Source organism: Xenopus laevis, chromosome 6L (genome assembly GCF_017654675.1).
Source record: "Xenopus laevis strain J_2021 chromosome 6L, Xenopus_laevis_v10.1, whole genome shotgun sequence".
In the NCBI taxonomy this organism is placed as follows: Eukaryota; Metazoa; Chordata; class Amphibia; order Anura; family Pipidae; genus Xenopus; species Xenopus laevis.
In genome coordinates this window covers 2,014,929-2,039,324 of record NC_054381.1, presented here as the reverse complement: position 1 = coordinate 2,039,324, position 24,396 = coordinate 2,014,929, and the positions used below count along the sequence as shown (strand labels likewise).

At 43.3% G+C, this 24,396-nt stretch overlaps 1 pseudogene; it reads right to left on the bottom strand.

Annotated features, from left to right (window-relative positions):
- The window catches only part of LOC108719504, a 55,280-nt pseudogene extending 31,712 nt beyond the window's left edge, over nt 1-23,568 (bottom strand).
- Nucleotides 23,569-24,396: the final 828 nt, after the last annotated feature.

The window sequence follows — 24,396 nt, the reverse complement described above, 5'->3', positions numbered from 1 at the left end:
GCTAACAAAAAGATGGTGACACCCTATGGAGACTTTTAAATTGTTTGTTTAATTGGACTTCTGAACATCTAGGCTGGTGCAGTAAGTTCAGAATGTTTATGTTCTGTAAACAAAATACATCATTTCTATTTTTTCTATATTCGGCTTTAGGGTCCCTAGGGTCATCTCCCTATTTGTAAAACCCTCCTATTCCCCTTCCTTATGTGTGATATGTGTCACTTCTTCCTTCATCTGTTTCTGTTCCTGCCTTCCATTAGCAACGAGCTGCTCCAGACGTTAGGAAGGGAAATATTCCTCCATCGGGTAAAACCCCTGGCCCTGACGGTATCCCCAGTGAGTGGTACAAAGCCCATAGCAATGTTCTCAACTAAACTAGGCATTTGGTTTAATGACATCTCTCAGGATAAGATACTCCCTGAATCTTGCTACCAAGCGTACATCACTCTAATCCCCAAACCTGGTAAGCCACCTGACCGGTGTGACTCATACAGGCCCATTTCGCTTTTAAATTGTGATTTAAAAATCTTTGCTAAAATCCTCTCTAATAGGCTTAAAGGGGACCCGTCACCCAAAAAAATTATTCAAAATCCTATTTTATCAGATTAGTCAGGGATAATGAACTTTAATTACACTATATAAATTATTTGAATCTTGTTTCCTTCAGTCTGGGATTTCAAAATTATAGCAAGCAGGCAGCAGCCATTTTGTTGACACTGTTATTAAGACAAGCCTTGTATCATCTCAGAATCTTGTTTGTGCACCAGAATGGGGGACCTGATGTCCATCACCATGCCATGGCCACACAGTTATATGGTAAAGAGAACTGGGGGAATGTGTGGGGAGCAGTGACATCTAAGAAGTGCTGAATTGAAAGTGAAAGTAATTGTCTGCCCCGCCTCTATGCCACGGGCATAGAGGAGGGGCAGACAATATTTGATTGACAGCTGAGATGTTTAAATGAACTTACAACAGCTATGAATGCTTTAATAAAAAATATAAATTGGATTTCATGTTTAATTTGAAAAGGACTTTTATTATACAGATTTTTGTGTCTGGGTGACAGGTCCACTTTAAAGGAATTATAGAAGAGCTAGTTCACCCGGATCAAACAGGCTTTATGCCAAACAAGTCCACTAATATTAATTTACGACGCCTATTTACCAATCTGTCACTTGTGCATGACAATGTAGGACAAAGAGTGGCAGTATCACTTGACACCGCCAAGACATTTAATACCGTTAGCTGGGATTATTTATGGGAGGTGCTAGCCCGCTACAATATAGGCCTGAGATTTAGGGCATGGATCAGAGCTTTATATGCACATCCGCAGGCTAGAGTTCTGGTAAATGGAGCACTCTCCACTGGAAAGGGGGACGCGTCAAGGCTGCCCACTCTCACCATTACTGTTCGCCTTGGCGATTGAACCACTGGCTATACTGTGGTGGACTGGTCAGTCTATTCTGTTTACTATCATTTAAAAAGTCTATTTTACTGTTATACTGTGTGTGTCTTCTATATTTCCTTGCTCAGCTATTTGCAAAAACCATATATCGATGCCAGCTAGGATGAAACCAAGAAGAACCTCTTCACAGAAACAGACTCGTGCTAAGAAGGTCACGACGGTTGTGGTTATGCCCCTCTGCACCTGTTTCCTGAAGACGACTGCTAAATTAAACCGCATAAAGTATCTTGTAGTTGTACTTTTCCATTTGAAGCTATGCAGCAAAACCGCAAGCTTACGAGGGTGTCATAACTACGGGGGTGTCATAACTCCCATAACGAGAAGCATTTTGTATACTGAACTGTCTGTGTCAGTGTCATTCCTTCTTATCAGCTAGCTGAACTTATTCACCACAATTTGGAAGGGACAGATACTCTCAGGACAAATTTCTGTCCATAACAATTGGCGCCCAACGTGGGGCATCAGGTTCTGGCTGACCACTGGCCGATGCCACGGACAGCAGTCACCCAGCAGAGGAAAAGGTCGGAGACTGATCACCTCCGGGACACAGGTAAGACCTATGTTATTAGTTTCTTGCCTGCGTCATACCTATACCTACTGCTGATGGTGTCTGTTGCCCATATCGACTTTTAGCAGCCAGCAAAGACAGGTAACCTCTTGCCTGATGCCATTTACCTAACCTGTATAAGTGTATCTTGTCGCCTGTTAATCCATGGTTCATGTTTATTGTCTATTAACTCCTTACTGGTGGAGGGAAATATAGAAAGAGAGGATTAGGCTAATACTCTGGGTAGCAGGTGACAACTGGATATACACAGGTTCTGACATTTCTTGGGGGGAGGGACAAACGTGTCCCGAACAAACGTGTCGATCCCAGTGTCCCAAAACGTGGGACGCGACGAAGTGTTGAGTAGATACTAGTCATGGAGTGTAGTAGTGTCTGCTCGGGGGGAGGGACAAACGTGTCCCGAACAAACGTGTCGATCCCGGGAGGTGTGTATATCATATATCTCCCAAACGTGGGAGTGTGCCAAATCGGTTGGAGAGACAAACGTGTCCACTCCGTGGCGGCTTGTCCCTGTCGTCCCTTAGTTGTGCTAGTCAGAAGACCCACCAGTATCGAGGTTGTTGTTTCTCTTGTGGACGTCATTGAGTATTGTATTATGTGTCCGATGTCCTGTCCAGAGTGTGTGTGCGGTCTTGTGTTCATCATAGCAGAGAGAGGTTATCGTTTAACCAGCGTTAAGACCAAGGGTTATTTAAAGGAAGAATTAGGCAGACATCCCATCGTTCCCGAAACAGGCCCGAATTCCTTTGATATCCCAGAAACTCATGTGTATCGACTTAATGTTCATTTCCCTGTCGAGTTAGATTACAAATTGGGGGCATAGTCTATTTGAGAAAAGGAAATCTGCCTTTGACCACGGACTCAGTCCCTCGGTCTGCACCTATCATCCTGCTACCGATTACTTAGAATCAGAGATATTAGACTTGATATGCGTACGGAGTTGTAAGGCCAAACAACTCCTGATAAGTGCTAACGCATTCTGCGAAGGCTTACTGCATAATCGAATCAAATAGTAAAGTTAAAGTGATGTATTAGAAGCTCTAGCCCTACAAGAGTTGAGTGGTTGTTACTCATATGACATACATAGAGCCGTCAGCCCCCCATGCTGGGAATGCTTCCCATAATAGAAATCAAAGAGAATAACAAGAAAAGGTGCTAGCAGAAGGGTTAAGTTAGAAAAATAGAGAATAGTGAGAAGAGACAATTAATCTTTCAGTGCTGAAAACAGCGAAGAAACTGTTCCAAAGCCTGGTTCACTCTCTCAGCGGCTCCATTGGACTGTGGGTGATAGGCAGAAGAAAATTGTAAAGAAATGTTGAGAGCTTTGCACAAGGATCTCCAGAATCTAGATACGAATTGTGAGCCACGGTCAGAGACGATCTCGGCAGGAAACCCATGGAGACGAAAAATATGTTGGATGAAAAGCTTGGAAAGTTCAGGAGCAGAGGGAAGCTTGCGGAGGGGAATGAAATGAGCCATTTTGCTGAACCTGTCAACGACAACCCAGATAACAGTGTGACCGGAGGAGACAGGCAGATCTACAATAAAATCCATGGCAAGATGAGTCCAAGGACGAGATGGAATGGGTAATGGAAGAAGGAGTCCTTTGGGAGGAGAATGTCCAGACTTGGAAATGGCACAGATGGTACAAGAAGAAACAAAGTCTTTGACATCCTTTCTCATGGATTGCCACCACACCAGGCGAGAAAGGAGTTCGGTAGTCTTCTCCACTCCGGGATGACCGGCCTGTTTAGAACTGTGAGCCTGGGATAGAATAGACTGGCGACAATCAGGTGGAACAAAGGCAACCCCTAGAGGAATATTGTCAGGAGCGGAAGCCTGAGCGGAAAGGATTTGCGAGGCCAAGGAGGGAAATAGGGCAGCGACGATCTTGGAGGAAGGCACAATGGGTTCAGGATCTTCGGAGCAGGGAACTTCAGGAACAAAACTTCTAGACAAAGCATCAGCCTTTCTATTTCTAGAGCCAGGACGAAAGGTGATGACGAAGTTAAAACGGGAGAAGAACAGTGACCATCTGGCTTGTCGAGGATTCAAACGTTTGAGGGACTGGATAAATTCGAGGTTCTTATGGTCTGTAAAGATGGTCACGGGAATGGAAGATCCTTCCAGTAAATGTCTCCACTCCTCCAGGGCGAGTTTCACTGCCAATAACTCACGATTCCCCACATCGTAGTTCTGCTCGGAGGAGGAAAATTTCTTAGAGAAGAATGCACAGGGATGTAACTTCCCGTCCAAGGATGATCTCTGTGACAAGACAGCTCCAGCTCCCACATCTGAGGCGTCGACTTCGAGGAAGAAGGGAAGAAGAAGATCAGGGTGTCTGAGAATAGGTGCAGAAGAAAAGGCAGTTTTCAGGGATTCAAAGGCTTCCAGGGCTAGAGGAGGCCAGTGCTGTGGTTTACCCCCTTTGCGGATAAGGGCCAGGATAGGAGAGATCTTGGAAGAGAAACCTTTAATAAATTGTCTGTAATAGTTGGCAAAGCCAATAAATCTCTGGATAGCCTTGACACTTGTGGGGAGGGGCCAATCAAGAATTGCTGAAACCTTGGCTGGATCCATCTTGAAACCCTGCTGGGAGATGATGTACCCAAGAAAAGGGATGGAGGACACTTCAAACGAACACTTTTCCAATGTAGCAGAGAGATTATTCTTTCTTAGACGAAGAAGAACTTCCTTCACTTGGGAGCGATGCTCGTGGAGATTTTTGGAAAAGACAAGAATGTCATCCAGATAGACAACAACACTTTGCCCCAACAGGTCTCTGAATATATCATTCACGAACTCTTGGAAGACCGCGGGGGCATTACATAGTCCAAATGGCATGACTAGATATTCATAATGCCCATCTCGGGTATTGAAGGCTCTCTTCCATTCGTCCCCTTCACGAACTCTAATGAGGTTATAGGCACCCCGAAGATCCAGCTTGGTGAAGATCTTGGCCCCTCTTAACTGATCGAAGAGTTTGGAGATTAGGGGGAGAGGGTAACGGTTTTTAATGGTGATTTTGTTTAACCCCCTATAGTCGATGCATGGTCGCAGACCTCCGTCCTTCTTTTCGACAAAGAAAAATCCAGCACCAGCAGGGGAGGAAGAAGGGCGGATGAAGCCTCTTTGGAGATTCTCCCGAATGTAGGTCTTCATGGCAGCCGTCTCAGAGGGGGAAAGAGGATAGGTGTGACCCCGGGGAGGCATGGAACCAGGAAGAAGTTCGACCGGACAGTCATAGGGTCGATGAGGAGGAAGGGTCTCTGCAGAGCCCTTATTGAAGACATCAGCAAAATCTTGATAGATGGAAGGAAGGGACGACTTGGAAGAAACAGAAGAAACCTTGATAAGGGGTACAGCAGGCAAACAGTTCCGTTGGCAATAGGGGCTCCAGCGGGAGACTTGAGTGGAGGACCAGTCAATGACTGGATTATGGGTGCACAACCAGGGGAACCCCAAAACGAGTGGAGTTGAAGGGCAGTCGATGAGTAGGAAGGCCAATCTCTCCAGATGCATGGTGCCCACTCTAAGAGAAAGTTCAGCGGTGGTTTGAGAAATAATGGCCGAAGACAGAGGGCGGTCATCAATAGCCAAGACTCGCAGAGGAGAGGCCAAGGGTTGTAGGGGAACCGCATAACGAGCAGCAAAAACTCTGTCCATGAAATTTCCGGCAGCACCAGAGTCCAGGAAAGCTTGCACTGGGATCTTCTGGGAACCGAATTGGATCTGTGCTAGAAGAAGGAAGCGTTGAGTAGAGGGTTGGGGAGAATGACAAACACCACCCAGATAGGTCTCCCCAAACCTACCTAGGTCCCGGCTTCACAGGACACTCATGGGCGAAGTGCGATTTGCCCCCACAATACAGGCATAGGCCGGCAGCCCTTCTCCGTAGCTTCTCCTGTTCGGAAAGACGAGCCCGTCCAATCTGCATGGGTTCCTCAGTAGATGGAGCAGAGGAAGCAGAAGCCGCAGGAGTAGGAGAGGGGAAAGCAGAAGCCGGATTGAAGAGTAGGGGTCTCTGGAAGCGAGGAGCCAGGGTGGATTGGAACCGGGGATACTTCTTCGAACGCTCTCTGTCGAGCTCGAGTTGAAATTCCCTCTGTCGGGTGTCAACCTTTATAGCCAGCGCCACCAGATCCTCCCACCGAGAAGGAATTTCCCGGGAGACCAAGTCGTTTTTAATCCGCATGGCTAGGCCGTTGTAGAAGGCGGCATGGTACCCATCATTGTTCCAGGTGGTCTCCGCCACTAGGGTGCGGAACTCAATAGCGTACTCTGGAACAGAGCGAGTGCCTTGCTGGATCTGGAACAGGCGAGCAGAGGATGCCGTAGCTCGGCCAGGGGCATCAAAGACGACCCGAAGTTCACGGATGAAGGCACTGGCGTTGTCAATCAAAGGGTCCCTCTTCTCCCACAGAGGTGATGCCCACTCCAAAGCCTTCCCCTGCAGGCGAGTAATCATGTACCCCACTTTAGAACTGACCTGGCAGCAGGGCGAACTGGATCTCGCACTGGTTGATGAAACCTCTGCATGCATCAGGATCGCCGCTGTAGAGGGGAGGCGCAGGAATGCGAGGTTCCGAAGGCTGAAGTGGGCTTGCAGGAACGGCCACAGGGACCGGGGCCACAGGTGACAATGCCGACAACTTGTCCAGGATAGCTTCAAGAGCCTGACCGAAGTGTGACTGCTGGGCTTCGTATGACTGCATGCGGGAAGCAAAACCGCGGATAGCGCCACCAACATCAGGTGGAGCTGGAGTCTCCTCCGAAGGGTCCATGGCCCAACTATACTGTAACGGGCCCGAAGGCACAGTAATAGTGTAGACCAAAGAGGAGACCAGACCAGGTTCGAGGTACAAAAGGGTTTATCCAAAGAATCGTCAAAATACAGGCAAAAGGTCAGACCAGGCAGAAGACAAGCAAAATCGAAGAACAGGCAGGAATCGGTACACAAGAATCAATAGATAATAACACCCAGGAACTCTGTAGCAGGAACCTATAGTTGGGCAAGGACTGGCAGGGGAAGTATGTTTAAATAGTCTCTGGGTTGGCGCCAAATTTTGACGCGCTTGCGTCAGACGCAGACGCCAGCGTCCTCACGTTGACGTCTCGACGCCGGCGCCCGATTCTGACGCCGGCGTCCAATCCTGGAGTGGGAACAAGGTGAAGTCATAGACCTGTGCCCAGCAGGAGCCATGTGGTGAGGCAGGCGGTCGCCATCTTGGACGCCATCTTGGACGCCATCTTGAAGACCAAAGGTAGATTCCATTACAGGGTGTTATTTTCCCCAACAATTACAATCAAATGTATTGACTGACTTTGTATCTCAATTAACCAGTGAACTAACAAGAGTGCATGCTCAGGTCTTTTCTTTTATTCCAGATCCCTCTCTTGCCACAGGTGCTCACAGCCTCAAGCAACGAGATTGGGTCCTAGTCAAGAAGTTTCTGAGAAAGCACTGTTTGGAGCCCAAATTTGATGGCCGCTTCCAAGTTTTCCTTACCACATCTACTTCAGTGAAGCTAGAAGGACAACCCACCTGGATCCATGCCTCACACTGCAAGAAAGCAGATGCACCTAAGGAACCAGATATTGCTCTATATCCTTTACCTACTGCCCTGGGACTAGCCCAGGAGGTGGCAATACGCAAGACAAGTGCAGGACTCACACAATTCTGGTATAACTCCTCTAACACCCATGTAGCAACTTACACCCTTAGTGTTTGTGACATATCAAAGTCATGGCACTTATCTCAGACTCTTCACCTGGATGACTGGTTGGAAGAAAGTGCTTGTTGAAATAGGTGTAGTTCTGCTAATAGTTATTACTCTCTGTGCTCTAATATTTTGCTGTTTCATTCCCTGTATTCGCAAACTTTGTCTTGCCTCTAACTCTACTCCTACCTTTGTCCTATCCACACCTACTTTCTACGTAGGCTCTGATATCCATGCCTATGCCCATGATACACATGAGGATAGCGATAATGAATCTGATCCTGCCCTCATTGATGCCCTTCAGTCACTCCCTTACATTCCGACAACTGTACTTTCCCAATACATTCCCATGACCCCACCCACTCTCACCCCCTCCCTCGCTTAGTTAGGGACAGTGCTGTTAGCTAAGTTGGAAGGGTTGGTCACTGATTTTGTGCCGGTCTCTCCAGACCACGCTGAAGCATCATACCCACCATTAGGGTGTACTCCCTCTGGAGCAGCTTACTAACTTCTATCTAGGTAGGGACAGCAAAATAGACGTTTTTAGGGGGGATTGTGGTGGAATGGTCAGTCTATTCTGTTTACTATCATTTAAAAAGTCTATTTTACTGTTATACTGTGTGTCTTCTATATTTCCTTTCTCAGCTATTTGCAAAAACCATATATCGATGCCAGCTAGGATGAAACCAAGAAGAACCTCTTCACAGAAACAGACTCGTGCTAAGAAGGTCACGACGGTTGTGGTTATGCCCCTCTGCACCTGTTTCCTGAAGACGACTGCTAAATTAAACCGCATAAAGTATCTTGTAGTTGTACTTTTCCATTTGAAGCTATGCAGCAAAACCGCAAGCTTACGGGGGTGTCATAACTCCCACTTAGCCTATATAACCTTTTGTGTGTCTTAGAATAAACATGAGAAGCATTTTGTATACTGAACTGTCTGTGTCAGTGTCATTCCTTCTTATCAGCTAGCTGAACTTATTCACCACAATTTGGAAGGGACAGATACTCTCAGGACAAATTTCTGTCCATAACAATACAAATTTGGGCAAACCAACAGATAGAGGGGCTTAGACTTGGGGCTGTCACTGAAAAGTTGTCATTATATGCAGATGACATGTTAATATATCTAGCAAACCCCAACTGTGCATTGACTGCACTCCTCCAAACAGTAGCTGCTTTTGGTGAGTTTTCCGGGCTGAAGGTGAATGAAAGTAAATCAGTGATATTTCCAATTGATTCCTCCCCTGAGAACTGTCCACTGACTGTAGGTAATTTGCAAGTGGTTGATTCGTTTCGGTATCTTGGCATCATGATACATAAGGACCTATCCAAATATATTACTCTCAACTTGGATCCCATAGTGAGGTCATTTAGTTTAAAACTGGAAACGTGGCAGGCCCTTCCGCTCTCGCTCCCTGGTAGGGTGAACTTGTTTAAAATGGTCTATCTACCAAAGTTTCTCTACGCATTTCAGAATTCTCCGGTAACCCCGCAGATGTGTTGGTTCAAACGAATAGACAGTCTACTAAGGAATCTTTTATGGGCAGGGGGACATCCACGTATTGCCTTAAAAACTCTTTGTGCTCAAACCACTATAATACCTATGGTAACAGTAATACGTGCCTTTCAAAAGGCCCTATCCATGGTGCTGCGAACCCCCTCTGTGTGGTCGGTATGGACTCCATTATGGGGTAATAATAATCTGCCCCAATTTCAACTTATCCCTGAGGTCAGCTGTTGGGCAATACATGGTGTTAAGGTACTGAAGGATGTAGTAGACAATGGGAATCTTAAACAGTTTCCAAATTTAAGGCAAGAGTTTAATCTCCCGTCTAATATGATTTTTCGCTATCTTCAGCTTAAACATGCTTTTTTGATGCAATTCCCTACACGTCCAATACAACTGAAAGAATCTACTCTAGAAAAATATCTTCTTAGGGCAGACCTGCGAAAACCACTCTCATGGTGCTATACGATTTTGCTGCAGGCATGCCCCAACCCGTTGGATAAAGTTAAACAGAAATGGTGTAGAGATATTCCTGAACTAGATGATGAAATGTGGAGCGATGCACTTCATCAGGTACCTGGGATAACGATCTCAATGCGAGATAGATTTAGACAACTTAAATTTCTCAATAGAGTGTATTACACCCCATATAGATTAGCCAAACTGTATCCTACAGTCTCTGATGTTTGCCCAAAATGTGAAACCTCTGTTGGTACTTATATGCATGTGTTTTGGGAATGCACTGAAGTGCAAAGGTTTTGGACTGAGATACTACAGGATATGGCTATAGAACTTGATCTGCCCAATATCCGTTCTCCTCTTACTTGCCTCCTTGGCATTGTCACGGATCATACATTAGGTTCCCACATGAAACTCTGTTACTGTTACAGCTTCTGTACTATGCTAAAAAAGCGATTTTACTGCAATGGAACTGCACCTACTCTTGGCTTCTGGAAACAGCTGATAAATGACTCCCTTCCTAAGTAAAAACTTACATATATTGCTAGAGGGTGTCCCTGAAAGTTTGATGCGGTATGGGGGACTTGGGTGATGGCCCAGGAAAAGTAAATAGTCCAGTGGGATGTTACAGGTGTTAAACGAGTGTTGAACGCATCCTGTAGGGTACAGGTTGGCCCTTGAGACTACTCTCTTTTTTCTTTCTTTCCCTTCTTTCTATTTTTTCTTTCTTCCCTTTTCTATCATTGTAATTTTTTTGTTGTAAAACTGGAAAAATAAAAAACTTTTAAAAAAGGAAGGGAAATATTCCTCCTACAATGGTCTATCCAGCCCAAATAATAATAATATAAGAACGTATCTGACAAGATTGCCCATTGCAGTGGTTGTATGTCTCATGAGCAAATCAGTCCCTATCACAGCAATTGGACTCTCTTGCTGAAGAACAGATTAAAGGGGATGTAAAGGCAACAACAAAATCCCATTTTTATTTTCTTTACTGAAACAGAAACTTATCTCCAATATACATCAATTAAAAAAAATCTGTGCTAATTTTATAAAAACCCTGATTGTATCCAGTGAAATTCCCCCCTCGTTTACCTACTCGGACTACTGCAGATACCAATAAACCCTCGAATTCGACCCTCGAAATTAAATCCTTCGACTTTGAATATCGAATTCGAAGGATTTAGCGCAAATCCTTTGATCGATCGATCAAAGTAAAATAGTTTGATCGACAGATAAAAATCCTTCGAATTGAACGTTTCAAATGATTTTAATCGATTGATCGAAGGATTTTTCTTCGATTAATAAAACTACCAAAGTATGTAGTCTAAGTATTTTTTAAAGAGACAGTACTTTGACTATCGAATGGTTGAATAGTCAAAAGATTTTTAGATCGAATCATTCTAATCGAAGTCGAAGGTCGTAGTAGCCTATCCGATGGTCGAAGTACCCAAAAAAAAAGAAAGTTTTTTAATTTGAATCCTTCACTCGAGCTTAGTAAATGTGCCCCCAATGGTACAGTGAAATGGTACAAAGGAAGACTAGTAGACAAAGGACACTCACAAACATATGGAGAGGACTATGTTGACATACGTCCCAACATTTTGGAAATAGAAAGATGGACAAAAAGATTTGCCACACGGAAATTTTTTTGACCACACCCAATTTTGTGATTACCATGTTCGTTTTACAAAATTTGACAGGTTATGAAAGTTTGAACACATTTCTGTGGTTTTCATTTGTTATTACAGTTTTGCTCATGAAGGTTAATTGCCCTTTAAGCTGTGAGTCTAAGTTCCCCCAAAAGACCTGATTATCTTAAATTGTTACAAAAGTATCCATGTGCACCTGGTGGCTGTTCTGGGCTCTCTGCCAAAAGCAAATTAAGTTAAAAACTTTGTATCTTTTTCTGGATGTGCGGTGCAGGAGATCAAAGAGAAAGTCGGGACATTTTAGTAACAATCCACAATGCCTGTTGAGCTGTCAAAATTGGGACTGTGTATGGAGGTATGTGTTGAGACATTGGCTCCAGCAGTCAAGCACTCTCCAATCAGGACTCCACAAAGAAGAATCACTTTGATGTCAAAGCAGCTTTCCTGCACAGTGAGTTGACAGAAGAGATCTTTATGGAACAGCCACAGGATCTGAGTATCCACAAAGACCAAATTTATGGACTTATTTATCAAAATTCAGATTTGTGTAACCATTTTTTTACTTTGAATGAACTAAATTTAAAAAAAAAATTCAAATGCTTATTTATTACAAAATCCAAATTTAGATGGTGACGTTTTAAATCAAGTTTTTTTTAGCTTAATAAATGATTTATTTATTTTTAAAAGCATAATTATTAATTTTTTTTATTTTTATTTTTAAAAGAATAATTTGAATTCTTGGATTTTTTTTTTTTTTAAATATTTGAATATTGATAAATCACACCCCCCAAACTCCAGAAAGGAATCTGCTGCCTCAAACTAAAGGTGGCCATACACGGATAGATCCGCTCGTTTGGCGATGTCGCCAAACGAACGGATCTCCCTCCGATATGCCCACCTTGAGGTGGGCAATATCGGGCTGATCCGATCGTGGGCCCTAGGGCCCAACGATCGGATCCTAGCATTCGGTAAACGGGCGGTCGGATCGCGGGACCGCATCAACGAACAGATGCGGCCGCGATCCGACGGGATTTTTAACCCCATCCGATCGAGATCTGGCCGACTTTCGGCCAGATCTCGATCGGGGAAGCCCGTCGGGGGCCCCCATACACGGGCCAATAAGCTGCCGACACAGTCTGTCGGCAGCTTTTATCGGCCCGTGTATGGCCACCTTTACTGCTAGAGCATGGATTATGAAAATAAATGATGTACTCACAAAGACCATATGGCACAGGAGCAAAGTAGACCTCTGCTTGTTCACAAGGAAATAAAGAGTGAACATTTGGTGAACATTTGTGAGCCTATATGTTGATGATTTGTTAGAATGATCTGAGCAAGAAGCAGATCATAACAAATTACTACAAGCCCCTAACCATTTCAGTTTAAGAGAGGTTTAATTTAAGGTAGCGTTGCGACATCCAGGTAGAGATAGCGGACAGGCAGGAGGAGACGCGAGTTAGGAGTTCTGGGTTGAGATCAGGAGATAAGAGATAGATCTGAGTATCATCAGCATAGAGGTGGTAGTGGAAACCATACGAGTTGATTAATCTGCCGAGGGAGAATAGTAATGGTCCCAGGACAGAGCCTTGAGGAACCCCAACAGAAAGAGGTAGGGGAGAAGATGCTACTCCATTGTAGGAGACACTGAAGGAACGATTGGTGATGTAAGAAGAGAACCAGGACAGGGCTGTGTCACGAAGGCCAAGCGACTGGAGGGACTGGAGGAGGAGAGGGTGATCTACAGTGTCAAATGCGGCTGAGAGATCAAGCAGTATTAGTAGTGAGAAATGATTGTTAGCTTTAGCGGTTAAAAGGTCATTAGTTAGTCAGGTCAGGGCAGTTTCAGTGGAGTGTTGTTGCTTATAACCAGATTGTAGGGGGTCCAGCAGGTTATTGTCAGAGAGGAAGAGTGTTGGCCAGTTATAGACTAGCCCCTCAAGTAGTTTAGAGATAAAAGGTAGTAGAGAGATAGGGCAGAGTTTATCAAAATTAGAGGACTCAATAGATGGTTATGATATTTGAAAATATCTGTGTATTACACTTGCACAGAAAAAGCATTTAACCCAGGAACCCAGTATATTGATGTGAAATATTACTTTGTGTGGGACTTAGAAGAGCTAAGACAGTTTGACTTACATTATTGTCTAACTGAGGACATGACTGCAGATATTCAAAGCCATCGCCTGCAATCACATTCCTAGCCCTGCTGGAGAAGATTCAAACCTTTTGAAAAAGAGTTGTTAAAATACTGTATATGCCACAGAGTTTATGATTCAGCTTTTTGTGATTAACAAAAGGCCACTAAGTGTCAGTGTTCATGTTAATATGCACTTTTATTTCTGGTCTCTTTTGTTTTTTCTATTGCCTGTTGCTTCTACCAAATTATTATTGTTATGAAAACTGTGCTGAGTGTGTTTTCCCTCTACTGTTGCCACCTGGCCTGTATTTTACTGGTCCGGCCAGTCAATATGATGTCTGATCATAGTTCCAGAAATGGTGGCAATGCTATATTCAACTGATTCCTAAATTTGTATGAAAATACAGCACTGCCATGAAGCTTTGGCCCCTGATCATGACTCGCTGGTGTAAAGCCTTATGTACATTGTTTCAGAAGCTACAATTCCCATCGTCTCTTAGTAGGGTTGCCACATGGCCTGTATTTTACCAGTCTGAGAGGCAACCTTCTCTCTTAGCTTAGCAACTTACAAAATGGCAGCTCCCAGTTGGAATTTACAGAAGGGAAGTTTCAGTGTCACTTTAAAGGACAAAGAAACCATCATCAACAATTATAGCCATCTGTTAGGGTGCCTAAATATAGCCCATAATCACTAACCAACCCCAACACTTCTCTTTGCAGGTCAATAACAATCTAGTGATTATCAAAGACTAGGCTGATGTCCATCCAGCTAAGAAAGATTTCCCAGAGTCAGGCCTAGACCCTGTTGATATATTTTATGGGAACGGCCTATTCCTGGTAATGGTTAGTGTCCGAGTGTAATAATATCTGAGTCCCCCAGTTACTCTCACACTGCGATGCCAAGGGCCCAAGCCAGAGTAGGTTTAGGGCAAATGGTCAAATGTGGACAGTGGTCAGTCATATAAATGATACTGGACTGTTGTAATAAATAATCTTCATTCTGCTATTAGAGTGTCAGCATATGTCTCTTGTGCAGAAGTGTTGCTCAATAACTGATTCCACCTTCCTGTGTGAAATTACTAGACACAAACTCATGAGGTCGTGTGCAGTTGGGACCAGGAAACTGTCTTATGTTGCAATATTGTACTACAAGAAAGTAAAAATGTAAATGTCAGTAAATGATATAATTACATGATAACTAGAGATCTAGATGCAGACAGATGTCAAGGACCTCGATTTGTCCATTAGACTGCAGTACAGAGATGAAATAACTGATGCCAAACACCAGTCTATATTTAACAGACATAAAACCACAAGGTCTGAGCAGGTTGAAACCAGAATGCCAAGGAATGTCGCAATATACTCAATATGCCAAAGTTGTAATGCTAAGCAAATCTTCTATCTTTGTAATGCTAAGCAAATCCTCTTGATTTATAACGTATAAGGAGGAGTCAGACCATGTATGGTATGTCTGTATACCCTCATTTCCATCTCCATCTCCCCATCTATGACATCAAACGTTGTATATAAACTTATGTCAGGTATAAGTGTCTTTGACAAGCACTAGTGTACCACCTTGGTGTCCCATTGACTGATTTCCCAGGCAAATCCTATCTATTGTCTTGTATTGGACTCAATAAACAACCTCATTGTGTTTGTAATTGCCTTATCTCTTGGTTTTGCTTTATATACGAGGTCATAGAGGTCGAAATATAACAACAACCCCAGCGCATGTACCTAAACATCCAAAATTCTGTGCCAAACATAAAACTTCCTGTGCTCCTTTACTTTACACAAGCATTATGTGCTCCTTTACTTTACACAAGCATTATGTGCTCCTTTACTTTACACAAGAATTATGTGCTCCTTTACTTTACACAAGTATTATGTGCTCCTTTACTTTACACAAGAATTATGTGCTCCTTTACTTTACACAAGCATTATGTGCTCCTTTACTTTACACAAGCATTATGTGCTCCTTTACTTTACACAAGCATTATGTGCTCCTTTACTTTACATAAGCAGTATGTGCGCCTTTACTTTACACAAGAATTATGTGCTCCTTTACTTTACACAAGAATTATGTGCTCCTTTACTTTACACAAGAATTATGTGCTCCTTTACTTTACACAAGAATTATGTGCTCCTTTACTTTACACAAGTATTATGTGCTCCTTTACTTTACACATACGTTATGTGCTCCTTTACTTTACACAAGCATTATGTGCTCATTTACTTTACACAACCATTATATGCTCCTTTACTTTACACATATGTTATGTGCTCCTTTACTTTACACAAGCATTATGTGCTCCTTTACTTTACACAAGCATTATATGCTCCTTTACTTTACACATACGTTATGTGCTCCTTTACTTTACACAAGCATTATATGCTCCTTTACTTTACACATACGTTATGTGCTCCTTTACTTTACACAAGCATTATATGCTCCTTTACTTTACACATACGTTATGTGCTCCTTTACTTTACACAAGCATTATACGCTCCTTTACTTTACACAAACGTTATGTGCTCCTTTACTTTACACAAGCATTATGTGCTCCTTTACTTTACACAAACATTATGTGCTCCTTTACTTTACACAAGCATTATGTGCTCCTTTACTTTACATAAGCATTATGTGCTCCTTTACTTTACACAAGCGTTATGTGCTCCTTTACTTTACACAAGCATTATGTGCTCCTTTACTTTACACAAGCGTTATGTGCTCCTTTACTTTACACAAGCATTATATGCTCCTTTACTTTACACAAGCATTATATGCTCCTTTACTTTACACAAGCGTTATGTGCTCCTTTACTTTACACAAGCATTATGTGCTCCTTTACTTTACACAAGCGTTATGTGCTCTTTTACTTTACACAAGCATTATGTGCTCCTTTACTTTACATAAGCGTTATGTGCTCCTTTACTTTACACAAGCGTTATGTGCTCCTTTACTTTACACAAGCGTTATGTGCTCCTTTACTTTACACAAGCGTTATGTGCTCCTTTACTTTACACAAGCGTTATGTGCTCCTTTACTTTACACAAGCGTTATGTGCTCCTTTACTTTACACAAGCATTATGTTCTCCTTTTTTTTACACAAGCATTATGTGCTCCTTTACTTTACACAAGCATTATGTTCTCCTTTATTTTACACAAGCATTATGTGCTCCTTTACTTTACACAAGAGTTATGTGCTCCTCGCAAGCGGGACTATGCCACATACACACAATGGACATGAAAGGAAGGAATAGAGGAGGTCACAGAACTGATACGGAGTGAAGGATTCTCTTTATGCTCATTAATTCAAAAGCATGGGATTTAACCAAAACATATAGTGATTGGGGATTAGCTGGGGTGGTCAACAGAAAAGTTTTATCTCTCTCTCTCTTAAAATCCACCTGTTGGAACTCTCAGAAATCCCTGGGTACTTACCTCCATCAGTAGGTACAACTGCTGAGATCTCCATTGGGACTGTTTCTTCTTTAAACTGTAATATTTTCACTTGGGCTGAGGGAAACCTGTAAATACAAATTCAAAATGAACCTTGCACTGTTGTTCTGCTGCACTCCTAACTGGAACATTGCTTTGTACCCAAATACCTGATGGGGGGCTGCCCTGGATGTAGATATGGACACATAGTGGAAAAGTTCCATTAATAAAGCAGTAGAATATACAGAAATCATTGTATATGGACAACTGCAGAAATGAAATTTTATTGATTTCTTATACATTAGAATATATATATATATATATATATATATATATATATATATATATATATATATATATATATATAACAAACATAGTAAAAAGGAAATAAAAAAGGAACAATGTGACATATTCATATAATAAAACGTGTGCAACTTAAAATTGTACCCAAAACTTTAGGGCAACTCTGCATTGGAGAAGTCTTATAGCCAGATGGTGAATCTCTTTGTTTCAGGGCCAAGCTGACCAGGTACAATAGACAATCCGGTCGGCCACCTCACTCCCCCGCCCCGTGGGCACAAGAACCTGCGCCATGATCTCATGCAGGGGGGGTGGCTGAGCGGAGGGGAGAGACAAAGGGGAGTCAACATGAACTAGAAGACCCTTTAGCAGATATCCGCCCAGTATCTCCTAGCCAGGTGCATCTTCTGCCCACCCCTAGTTCCAGCCTTGCTTTGTTGTATTAAGAGTTGCCCATCTACCTTAAATCTCACAGGCTACAGACCTACAGACTAATGGTAAAACAAGAGGGGTAGGAAAGCTTTTTAAAAGGAGTATTAAGGGATAGGATACTTGACTTCATATCAAGACTCAAAGGACAGGTTCTGGGCCCAGACTTTACTCCACACAAAGCTGCCAGTCCTGTTGTCAGAGTTGGTCTTTATGATGATCACACCGGGAACACTCAGCACAGTAAAGGATTTACTTGTGAATCACTCAGGGATAATACAGAGCACATTTAACAGTGTGGAAGATCAAGGACAATATGGTGGAGACACAAAAAGGAAAAAGAAACAACAGAGTGCAGAAATACAACAGCAAAGATCATTCCGATCAGACATTAACAACATTCACAGCACCACCTTGTGACCATTTTAATACTCCAGTGTTTAAGCATCAATGTTGTTACATGGATTCCAACAAGTCCTACCTTTTATACAGTTTCCCCATAGGTCAGTTTGATATCATTTGAATTCTGTAAATTTTTTAAGTATCGTATATACTCGAGTATAAGCCGAGTTTTTCAGCACCCAAAATGTGCTGAAAAAAATCGACCTCGGCTTATACTCGAGTCAAAGATCGGTGCACTCCCTCCTTGGCCGCAACAGACCTTGTTCACCAACAAACAGGATCCGCCGGAACAGCAGACTCAAGAAGGATCGTTCCCACATTCGATCGGTCCAATGGATTGCCCCCCCCAGAATTTTCCTCCTTCCGTTAACTTCAGGCCAGGCAGTAGCAGACTCGCCACTGCTGCTGCCTCTGGTTCCCATGCCTAATGCCCACAGAAACTACCGGCACTGCCCTGGAACTCGAGTTACTGGAAACTGGGGGGAAAATGGAAGCCCCATGCTTGTGGCCTGAGTGCGACCGCTTTCTTCCAACTGCAGTTACGGTAGGTTCGGAGTCTCCTGGTAACATTTATTGTCATGCCACTGGATGCCATTTGGAATATTACTGTGCAGTGGCAAGCGGGAGACCTAGCCTTCCGGATACTTATGTTTCTAAAGCTCCTCTCTATGTTCTCTTGTGCTTTTGTCCTCGTGGTGATCAGTGTGGACAGAGAGTCTACCATTTTAAACCCACTGGGCATCAACAAGACCAAGAAGAAGAAAAAGATTTCCACTATTCCTGTCATGCTTTCACGCATACTAATGTGCACCTTTAAGTTATTTGGGTGTTGCAGGGAGATGTAGTTCAGCAACATCCAGGTAGGCTTTTTGAAATGCTATAGATAAGATTAAAGAAAGCAGATATAGATAATGTGATTTCTGGATTGTGTCTGTTGTGTTGTTGCACTTGAGCTGATACACATTTGCTTCTCTCCTTGCACCTTGTTTTTTTTTTCTGTGTGTCTGTGCAAAATCTGTGGCATAAAGCTGTATATGATTAACTAAACTTTTTAAAGGGGACATTTTGCATAACCTTCATATTTAGATATATGATAAATGTTTCCTCAAACAATGTAATGATGCAGAGAAAAAAACGTTTTGAATGCATTTTACCTGCTAAAAGTGTCATTACATCAGAGCTGCATTGAGAACCTCTCAGGTCAGAAGTTAGGCTGAAATGAGAGATGGGCGTGTCTGTTCATTCTCTAACAGGAAATGGTCACAGCACTGACTGACAGGCTGAACTCCTGAGCTGTAGCTTGGAAAGCCCCTCCCATCTCCCTGCCTGTGTGTTTGTAGTGGCCAGTGGATATGCGCTGCTGCTGCTGCTGCTGCCGACACTGTACTTAGTTTAGAGCATATGAATATGACACAAAGCCATCAGGATCAGTTGCTCAAATAATTCACTTAGATAATTTTAGTTAGCAGCACAACTCCAATTTAATGAACACATATGTAAGTATACAAGATATATATATATATACATATATGTACAAAACAGGGAGGGCAAACAGGAGAACGTGTATGTTTGGTGTATGTTCTGTGTATGTTCTGTGTATGATCTGTGTATGTTCTGTGTATGTTCTGTGTGTGTTCTGTGTGTGTTCTGTGCGTGTTCTGTGCGTGTTCTGTGTGTGTTCTGTGCGTGTTCTGTGCGTGTTCTGTGCGTGTTCTGTGCGTGTTCTGTGCGTGTTCTGTGCGTGTTCTGTGCGTGTTCTGTGCATGTTCTGGGTGTGTTCTGTGTGTGTTCTGTGTATGTTCTGTGTGTGTTCTGTGCATGTTCTGTGCATGTTTTGTGCATGTTCTGGGTATGTTCTGGGTATGTTCTGTGTATGTTCTGTGCATGTTCTGTGCATGTTTTGTGCATGTTCTGGGTGTGTTCTGGGTGTGTTCTGTGTGTGTTCTGTGTATGTTCTGTGTGTGTTCTGTGCATGTTCTGTGCATGTTTTGTGCATGTTCTGGGTATGTTCTGGGTATGTTCTGTGTATGTTCTGTGCATGTTCTGTGCATGTTCTGTGCATGTTCTGGGTATGTTCTGTGTATGTTCTGTGTCTGTTCTGTGTCTGTTCTGTGTCTGTTCTGTGTCTGTTCTGTGTATGTTCTGTGTCTGTTCTGTGTCTGTTCTGTGTCTGTTCTGTGTATGTTCTGTGTGTGTTCTGTGTGTGTTCTGAGTGTGTTCTGTGTGTGTTCTGTGTGTGTTCTGTGTGTGTTCTGTGTGTTGTGTGTGTGTTCTGTGTGTGTTCTGTGTGTGTTCTGTGTGTGCTGTGTGTGTGTTCTGTGTGTGTTCTGTGTATGTTCTGTGTATGTTCTGTGTATGTTCTGTGTATGTACTGTGTCTGTTCTGTGTATGTTCTGTGTCTGTTCTGTGTCTGTTCTGTGTCTGTTCTGTGTATGTTCTGTGTCTGTTCTGTGTATGTTCTGTGTCTGTTCTGTGTTTGTTCTGTGTATGTTCTGTGTATGTTCTGTGTATGTTCTGTGTATGTTCTGTGTATGTTCTGTGTATGTTCTGTGTATGTTCTGTGTATGTTCTGTGTATGTTCTGTGTATGTTCTGTACCAAGCTGAAGGAGATCAAACTGACAGGGGAATGTCCGTTCTGTTTGTTGCTCAGCGTCAGCATTCAGAGAAAGGGTCACTGCTGCGGCTGCTATTGACTCTCTCCCAATCAATAAGGAGGTGGGAGAAATCAGCCCACAGGCCAAGAGAGGTGATGCCCCCCCTACAGAGGAAGAACAGCTGGAGCCGGGTTTATCTGCTTGGCAGAAAGTTTCACTTCTTCACTGACTTACAAGCAGCAAACTGCAGAGCTGACCGCGGCCATGGAGAGCCCAATCACAATCTTTCTCCTCACTCCTAACCCCTCTGCTTAGGTCATGGGCCCCATCCAGTCATTTCGCCACTCTCTCTACAGAAGAGCTGTGAGCGCCAGCACTTCACAGACCGGAGCGTTACTATGGCAACGGTGACGCTACCCTTACGTCTGCGCTACCCTTAAATCTGCGCAAATGATTATGAGGCAGTTTGTAAAACACCCTTTACTCACTAGTTGCCGGCACTTATTCAAGGATGATCTTCACGCTCCGTTACTGTCTGACTGTGCACAGGAGAAGCTGGGCGGGGACGAGCACAAGCAGCCCGAGAAGGACCCGGCATGATTGACGTGGCTCCAAGATTAACCAGCGCCTCCCCCTATGCACGGCCAGTCCTTCTCAGTGGCTTCTGCTTGTAGAAAAAAAAAAATAGACGGCCGCCCTGGCCGGCTGCACAGATACCAGCACAGGATATCAAGAGAAGGGGAGGAGCAAGATAAGAAATACAAAGATAACAGAGAAAGTGGACCCAAAAGGTATATTAAACATTAAAGGGGTTATGTAATTAAAGGCACTAAGTTTGCCCAGGGGCAGTAACCTATAGCAACCAATCAGCAGGTAGAATTTCCTGGTAACATGTTTAAAAGCAAACATCTTATTGGTTGCTACTGGTTACTGCTCCTGGGCAAACTTAGTGCCTTTTAGTACATGTGGGGGAAAATGTTTTATTCAATTTTAACACAAAAGGAATTGATTAAGACTTAGTTCAAAAGTATGGTATATGTCCCCTTTAAATTAATGCATTCAGTAGTTGTGGAACAAATCCAGGGCAGCAACTTGTCTGCAAAGTTCTTTATTGGGATAATGAGTTAGGTAAAATTAGGGACCTTCGCTTATACTCAAGTATATACGGTATATGAAACATGGATGTTTAACTCATAGGCCTCCAGCTGTTGTTGATCTAAAACTCTCATCATCCTTACAGAAAAAGACCAAGGACCACGAGCCACCAATGTATCCAAGTACAGAAACAGCAGCAACAAGACTGGAGCATTTGTCTCTATTGTTATTGTAATTGCACTGAAACCTGCATGAGATATTGCTCCTCATTCACACTGGCACAGTGGAGCTTACTATCTATCTACTGTATCTATCTATCTATCTATCTATCTATCTATCTATCTATCTATCTATCATCTGTCAGGATTAAGCCCCAGCCTCCCCTCTCTATCAGTCCCTGCAGCAGGATTAACCCCCAGTCTCCCCTCTCTATCAGTCCCTGCAGCAGGATTAACCCCCAGTCTCCCCTCTCTATCAGTCCCTGCAGCAGGATTAACCCCCAGTCTCCCCTCTCTATCAGTCCCTGCAGCAGGATTAAGCCCCAGTCTCCCCTCTCTATCAGTCCCTGCAGCAGGATTAAGCCCCAGTCTCCCCTCTCTATCAGTCCCTGCAGCAGGATTAACCCCCAGTCTCCCCTCTCTATCAGTCCCTGCAGCAGGATTAAGCCCCAGTCTCCCCTCTCTATCAGTCCCTGCAGCAGGATTAACCCCCAGTCTCCCCTCTCTATCAGTCCCTGCAGCAGGATTAACCCCCAGTCTCCCCTCTCTATCAGTCCCTGCAGCAGGATTAACCCCCAGTCTCCCCTCTCTATCAGTCCTGCAGCAGGATTAAGCCCCAGTCTCCCCTCTCTATCAGTCCCTGCAGCAGGATTAAGCCCCAGTCTCCCCTCTCTATCAGTCCCTGCAGCAGATTAACCCCCAGTCTCCCCTCTCTATCAGTCCCTGCAGCAGGATTAACCCCCAGTCTCCCCTCTCTATCAGTCCCTGCAGCAGGATTAAGCCCCAGTCTCCCCTCTCTATCAGTCCCTGCAGCAGGATTAAGCCCCAGTCCCACAGACAGTACAGGAGGAGGAGGAGGAGGGAAAATGACTTACCCAGTAGATGAGGCTGGAGATGTGAGTACAGGGGATGGGAATGTCAGGGACACAGAAGTGAGTCTATAGGTCTCTCGTGTGTTTTGGCTGTTTAAGGGGGAGGGACAAGTATGTTTCAGTTCTGCCCCTTTAAGGAAATCCTCTTACATTTTCCTGTGTGTTTTCCTGTGTTACAGTTTAAGCAGTAAAACCAAAATATCACAATGTTTCCTATAGAGACAACTTTAGTGACCTTGTGATGTGCCGTTTTACTTTTTTTTTACAGTTCTTTCCAATGGATAAATAATCGATGACAAATCTCCCTATTGGCCACCGCATTAAGTGTAATATTGACTGTAATTTGCAAAGCAATTTTCAGTTGGTCTTTTTTTTTTTTTTTCTGTCTTCTTAGAATAATTGAGGTGTTTGTTCACAGTTGTCCCATATGGAATTTCAGCAGCTCTCTGGTTAATCGTAGGGTCCAAGTAGCCCTGACATTCTGCTGGTGATGTGAGTGAGAGACATGAATAGAGCGATAAGTAATAATACGAATATTCTGCCTAATAAAGTCAGTGCAATAGTCAACTCCAATTCTCCCCCTCACCCCCTGTTCTTGCCCAGTTGTCACACAGTTGAGGGGTGATTCTCATTATGTCTAACGGCACAAGTGCCCCCCACAAAGGATCAGGTTTAAGTGACAGAGTCATGGACCCCCAATAACCAGACAGAACTGTAACCTGCATTTTGGAAAAGGAAGGCAAATAATGCAGAAACTAAAAAAAAAAGACATCCCATTGAAATAAATAATAAATGTTTAACTTTAAATTGAGCTCCCCCCATAAATATCTGAGTTATTCCAACCTACACCCCCCTATAGTCTAAAGAGAAAAGAACAAAAAATACTTTGTTTTCAGAATTGCACATGAATATTAGAAAGATGAAAGAAAAGGAATTAATAATAAAAAAAAAAAAATACAATTTAACCCTCAAAGTCACTGTTTGGCGAGTTTTTCAGGGGCCAGTTCCCTGGCATTGGGCTTATTAATAAACACTTAGCAAATTAATACCTGGGCAGCAGTGATGAGCGAATCTCTCCTGTTTCACCGAAAAATTAGCAAAACTATGAAAGCATTTGTGAAACGGTGAAAATTTAGCGAAACGCATCGAAGTCAATGGCCATTTGTACGAGTGAAAATTGTTATGCTTTTTTCTCACTCCAAATACATTAAAGTCAATGGACATTTTTTCTCATGGGTGTTTTTCTCTGTGAATTTTTCCACCGGGAAATTTGCGCTGCAGTTTCACGAAAAAAATTTGCACGTGGCGAAATTTTGAATTTTGCATTGAATCCATGGCTGGCAAATACATTTTCTCATCACTACTGGGCAGTAACCCATGGCAACCAATTAAATATTTGCTTTCATTGTTGCAGCTGCAGCTGGCAGGAATAAAGCCAGTCACTGATTGGTTGCTGTTGGTTACTGCCCAGTGTTTATAAATGAGCCCCAGCATTTTTAGTTGCAGATATAATTAGGAGTATAGGAGCTGTTAGG